General features: G+C 38.1%; 1 long non-coding RNA gene across 1 annotated transcript; it reads right to left on the reverse strand.

Annotated features, from left to right (window-relative positions):
* Positions 1 to 701: 701 nt before the first annotated feature.
* LOC310990757 lies at positions 702 to 2,545 on the reverse strand. The gene is made up of 2 exons (XR_014595594.1): positions 2,017 to 2,545; positions 702 to 1,708 (listed from the first exon to the last, which is right to left on the reverse strand). It is a non-coding gene; the product is annotated as an uncharacterized lncRNA (long non-coding RNA).
* Positions 2,546 to 6,438: the final 3,893 nt, after the last annotated feature.

Raw genomic sequence — 6,438 nt, forward strand, 5'->3', positions numbered from 1 at the left:
TTTGTAGTTTGACCTTGGTGTCTGGCACTCTCTCTTTGTCTCCACAGGTCGACCGGAGCTCCATCTTGAACCAGTCTGCCACCCAGTCCTCCCGTTGAGCTGGCCACCAGAAGCTGCCTTCATCACATTCTGTAACAACATCTCTTGCACGTCTGCCCGTCCTGGGTGAGGGATCCCTCCTCTGTTGCTCACCCTGAGGTTTCTCAGATTTTTTCCCTGTTAAAAGGGTTTTCCATGGAGTTTTTCCTCAGTCGATGTGAGGGTCTAAGGGCAGAGGATGTTGTCAGCGTTCCTACCAGAGAGCCACCACCTGTAATGTAAGTGTCATATTGTGTTTGTTTTACATGAGATATATTGAACAGACAAGTGTCCCAGTTTCATGAAGGCAACACCGCTAATTCATTTATTACAACATATTAAACTTCATTTACAGTATTATAACATATTAAACTAAGAGGATTGATTCCTTCCTTCTTCCACTTTATACAATGGTGTTTGAAAACTGAACTAAACCCAAACTTTGATATCTGTTTTTTTCTAGCTCCAGGAGGAAGAAGCGCAAAAAAGAAGCACATGGTCACTTTGAGGACCCTCCAGTTACACTTGATCCTTTTGAAAAACTTTTTAAACTAAAAAAGGAACATTTTACATCATTACAAACTCCTAACTCCTGCGATCCTTTTGAAATACCATTTTTTAGAAAATATGATTTTTCTCACATTCGTAACTTTTTTCATCTTGGTAGAACTCCAAGGCTGGAAGACCTTCCAGATCCTTTTGAAAAACTTTTTGAACAAAAAAAGGAATGTGCTTCAGCTTTGGAAATTATTAACTTTTTTAATCCTGCCACATTGAATATAAATCCAGAAGATGGAATCCCCCAATTTGCATTTGCTGTAATCAGAATGAAACATACAGATGAGTACTTACAGTTAGAACGCGTTTTGCGACGTATAAATCATGATCACACTGAGATAGTTGTCTTGGAGCAAATTGAGAAGTTCTTACGTGAAGGGGAAAACATAAAGAAAGTTAAAGAGATTTTTATTTACACACACAACAGTCCGTGTTTAAAAAGGGGAAATGGTGTAAAATGCTGCATGTTTAAACTTTGGGCCAAAGCCAATGAGTGGCACACATATGGAATTTCCACTTTGGTGGTATTTACAAAATACTGGGGATTAAGTGGTCCAAGGTCTTATGAAGATTTCACTGAATGCAGTCCTTTACCTCCATGCCTTAATTTTAAACATTTTGAAAGATGTAAAAACTGCTGTTTTAAACTGGATACTGAAGGATTCTATAAGTTTCCAGAAGGTTACCGTACAACCCGAGAGGTTGATAAAGCAGAGAAAGAAAACCATCGTAGATCTATTAGAAAAGCTCTGAGTGAGCTCTTTACACTGGCAAACAACTTAAACTGTACAAGAGACGATTATACAAAGATGTTTAGTGAGAAAGTCAAGACTCTCATTTTTCTGCCAGATCAACAGGATATAATACGGAATATGTTGCAGAAAAAATGTGACGAAATTATAAGAAAAAGCTTTAATGAACATATTACAAAACATCTAAATTTAGACTTCAATGTGGCAGTAGTCAAGATGTGTCAACGGATTTTTGACCCTTTAAGCCCCTTAAAGCTGAAGCATATTTCTGAAAAGGACATAGACACCAATTATATTAAGAAAATAAGAGAAAACATCAACTCGGCACGGTACGGTGGCACAGTGGTTAGCACTGTTGCCTCACAGCAAGAAGGTCCTGGGTTCTCCCCGTGTCTGCGTGGGTTTCCTCCGGGTGCTCCGGTTTCCCCCACCACTAAAAACATGTCGGCTAGGTTAATCCTCCAGTCAGTGCCCCTGACCAAAGGCACTGGCTCATAATCTGGAGTTGGTCCCCGGGCGCTGCACCGTGGCTGCCCACTGCTCCTCAGGGATGGGTTAAATGCAGAGAAAGAATTTCACTGTACTAGCTGTATATGTGACTAATAAAGTACCTTTACTTTACCTTTACCTCAATCAAAATGTTTTGATGTTTACTTGGGACAATTCATGTAGCTTGCATGAAACTTTTATATATAATATAATAAAATAAATAATATTTTTAAAATTATATAGGCCTACTTGTACATGTATATGTGTGCATAGTTCATTTGTGTATCGTAAGTATGTCAAATGAAGTAGGTTTTTACTACTGAGAGCTTGCCTGGTTTAGTCAGCCGGCGGGTGTTGGAATGACCTTCACCACTTTTTTATTTTTGAGCGGTAACCCTGGGGTGGCCCCCGGCGTGCCCAGGAAAGCCGACGAAGACTAGTTGAGGTGTAGTTAAACAGAGTAACAGTGTTAGACAGAGAGGGAACCAGGCGAGCTCTAGGGTAGGTCAGTTAAATGTATCAACTTCTAATATAATAGTGATACTGAACTGTTTATATAACAATGAGCTGTACAGATATACCTGTCTTCTCTTGTTATGTTATACTGGAACATGTCAGCCTGATGTTCATGTTTCCATTCTGTTGTAATGTTGTTAATAAATGAACCTTTAAAACTCCCAGAGACTCTCCTGGTTTTCTGTGTTTCTCTCCTTTTCACATTATTTTCTCTCCTACATTATTGTACCTTTCACCAATGAACTTTGAACAGTGCAAAGAATTTCAGAGTGAAACTACAACAACAACAACAACAACAACAACAACTGAGACTCTTAAACCTTGTATTATATGTCCAACTGAATAAAAAAGACCCAGATGTTCCAACAGAGGATCAACTCAGGCTCCTATTACAACCTTTATGGTGTTTCCTCTGGGCGAGCCTTTTGCACACCCAGCCACTGTAGAAATGTCTGTATAGTATGTATTTCCCTTGATGTGATCAATGAGGACAAAGTCAGTGTTTGCAGCTCACAGTCTCCCTCTAGTGGTGGCTCACAGTCGAGGCACCGCTCTTGAAATCTGTCATTAGAAATCAACAGAACTGTAATAAAACTGTGATAAAAGCAGACAGCCTCCTACGTGGGCATAGCGGTATGTGGGGATTCGTATCTGTGCCCTCTGTCCCCTGCACTTTTTACAGCCATTACAACCAGTGGTGGACAGTAACAGAGTAAATTTACTTGAGTACTGTACTTAAGTACATCTAGAGGATTTGTACGTTACTTGAGTATTATATTTCTTTGGTACTTATTACTCTTACTTGAATACATTTCCAAGACAAATATTTTTACTTTTACTTGAGTTAATTTCTAGGAAGGCTGAAAAGTAAGAGTAAGAGTTAGTTGGACGGTGCAGGTTCATTTGGTTACAGTTTTCACGCAAGAGTTAAATTATTGTTAATAAACATCTGCATTACTTAATTAAAGAATTGTTATTTTTATCAACGTTTGCCTGTAATCTGCTGTGGTACCACATAAATACAGCATTGAAATACAGCATTGAATTGTGGACAAAGTCATGTCCCCTTAGTTAGGGAGAGATACTGTAGAAAATGCCTTGCCTGATGTGTGTGGGGGGGCTGGGGGGTGTAAAACATGAAAACGACAACTGCTGTCCTCTTATGATCCCATTCATTGATTTGTTTTTCTAGGTGTTTCTGCAGCTTTATATGACATTGTGGTTCTAAAAGCAGCACATCAGTGCAGCTGCTTTCAAAGAGTTCATTCTCACAAACAAGAGTTAAAAGCTCCTTACATTCATTTAGAAACAATTAGAGTCATTCATTGATGTGGAAAATAAGACATTTACTCTGACTCTTACTTTTACTTAAAGTAAATTTAAAAGCACGTACTTTTGGATACTAAAGTACCTTTAAAAGCAAGTACTTTTTTACTCTTACTGGAGTAACATGTCGACTGAGATACTTTTACTTGTAACAGAGTACATTTTGACCAGTAGTATTTGTACTCTTACTCAAGTACTGGGGTCGAGTTAGTACTCTGTCCATCTCTGATTACAACCACTCAATTCATTTTTAACATATGGAAACGTGTTTTTCCGAGCCGCCTTTAAATGCATAATGAGCAGCCGGAGCTGAGGCGGCAAAAAACACCTCTGTCGTGTGTGATCAGAGACGGTTTAGACCAGTGGTTCCCAACCTTTTTCTTAAGGGACCCATATTTTTACCATTGAAAACTTTGGTGACCCCCCCCCCCCGAGGAAAAATAAAATAAAATAAGGAACATCATAACTTCTTTTACATGAAATACTTTATTATATTTCAGTATGGAACAAACAATCAGGAGAACCTGTGTATGATTACAACATATTTCTTCAGAACTTGTACTTTTAAAAACATAATTGTGTTTTTAAAAGTACAAGTTCTGAAGAATATGTTGTAATTTTACACAGATTTCTTCTCATTGTTCCATGCTGTTTTTCAAATTCATTGTGACTGATATTGCCCTGCTGTATATTATGTATTTAATGTTTTAAAACTGTTGATATTCAATCATCTATTGATGGCCTATAGGCCTATAATTTATTTGTTTATCTATTTAAATACACGAATAAATGTTTAATGTGACCCTTGGATTTTGTTGATTTTGTCACATATATGAAGTAAATGCTTAGCCTACTCATTTATTTAACATTTTAATTACATTAAAATTATTAAACCCCTTAAAATCAAGAGGGCTTCGCGACCCCCCCTGGATCTTTGGCGCCACCCTTGGGGGGTCCCGCCCCCCAGGTTGGGAACCACTGGTTTAGATAATATTGTACTGAGTATCATTGGTGTGATTCAGATCTGAGCAGTGCTCCTGTACAAACATGTTCAAAAAACCAGCCAAGAGGCAAAAGACAGTTTTTTTCCCCCAAACAAACTGTAAGTTGAGTAATGCTGTTGAATGTACATAATGTTTAGCTAAAAGATGACAAATCCATGTCAATTTAGTTAGTTGAGCCAGCTAATTCTACGTAAGATTTACTTGAGTAACTTTTTGGATAAATTCTACTCTTAGGAGTTGTTTTGTTGCAAAACACTTTTTACTTTTACTTGAATAATATCATTCTAAAGTAACAATACTCTTACTTGAGTAATGTTACTATTTTGGCTACTGTAAGAAAACTCACTTCTGGGTAGAAAATAAGAATATAAATGTATTTGTGTTCCTTTAACTGTTATTTTTGTAAAGATTGAATTGATTTCTGTTGTAATTAAAGTTTTAAAGTTTGCTGATTGCTGATTATTATTTTGATTGAATGATTGCATTTATATTATTTGATGAATAAATCAGAAGTTAGGCTACTCAAAAGTTACACAGTACTTGAGTAGTTTTTTCACTAAATGCTTTTTTATTCCTACTCAAGTAATTATTTGGATGAGTACTTTTTTACTTCTACATCAGTAATATTGTTCTAAACAATACCCATACTTGATACAGTTTTTGGCTACGCTATCTCCGAGGAATGAACCCACTTCTCCTTAATTTCTGCACAGAACTTGCGCTCATATTCTTTTAATCTTTATACAATAGAAAGAGCAGGGTGAGAGAGGAGAAAGTGGGCCAGAGGCCAGCAGCAGGGAGGAGAAATTATAACTAAAGTCCTAGAATGTATTTGGTATTTACCTGGCTGAGGGGTTACAAAAGGGATTTTGAGGTTAAATTCTACAACAATTTCACTACTACAGTGGTTATGTGGTTCTTTAGCTGCTAAGGAGAGGTGCAATTTAATGCGAGAGGATGATAAATCACTCAATACTCACTTCTAAAATGATGGCTACGCCCTGTCTGAACAATAACATAACATCTGTACTAGCCTAATTGTATTGTTGTTGGCTCTACGCACTTTTTGCCAAAGACAAATTTCCCCTTTTGAAGTTTAACTTAACTTAAACTTATAAACTGGTTTTAGTAGATGAGATAAACACACACAGTCAGTCCTCCAGTTCAAAGAGCTGCATCCAAACAGTTGTAGACGATTTGATTTCAGTGGCGTCGCTGCGATTTGATTTGTGTGAAGTCAGAGGGCGGCTGGCTCTGACAGTGGCATGACAATAGCCTGATCTGATTGGTTAATTGCTCTTTATGTATAATGCCATCTTGTCCTGGCTTCATGGCAATCTACAGGTGCAATACTGTTTCACTCGTTCTCCTCTCCTCTCCTCTCCTCTCCTCTCCTCTCCTCTCCTCTCCTCTCCTACCAAACACCAAACATTACAGTTTCCCCTCCCTTCCGTAGCCCGGATAAACAAAGAGGTGAACGGAAAATAATTGTTTCTGGGATCAGAGCCAGGCAGGTGCATTTGACTAACAAAGTATCTGATCTAGCTAAACAGGACAGTCCATCAAACACACTCAGAGCAGAGAAACTCAAACCCTCTCTTAGGGCAAGGTGAGTCAACAGGCAGGTGAGTGAAGCAGGTAACCACCCAAGCAACCAATGGTGTGCCGAATGCTGGTGATCTCACCGTGTCTTTTACAGTAACCTGCTGGAAGAT

The sequence above is a fragment of the Trachurus trachurus genome (assembly GCF_905171665.1).
Source record: "Trachurus trachurus genome assembly, chromosome: 9".
Classification (NCBI taxonomy): domain Eukaryota; kingdom Metazoa; phylum Chordata; class Actinopteri; order Carangiformes; family Carangidae; genus Trachurus; species Trachurus trachurus.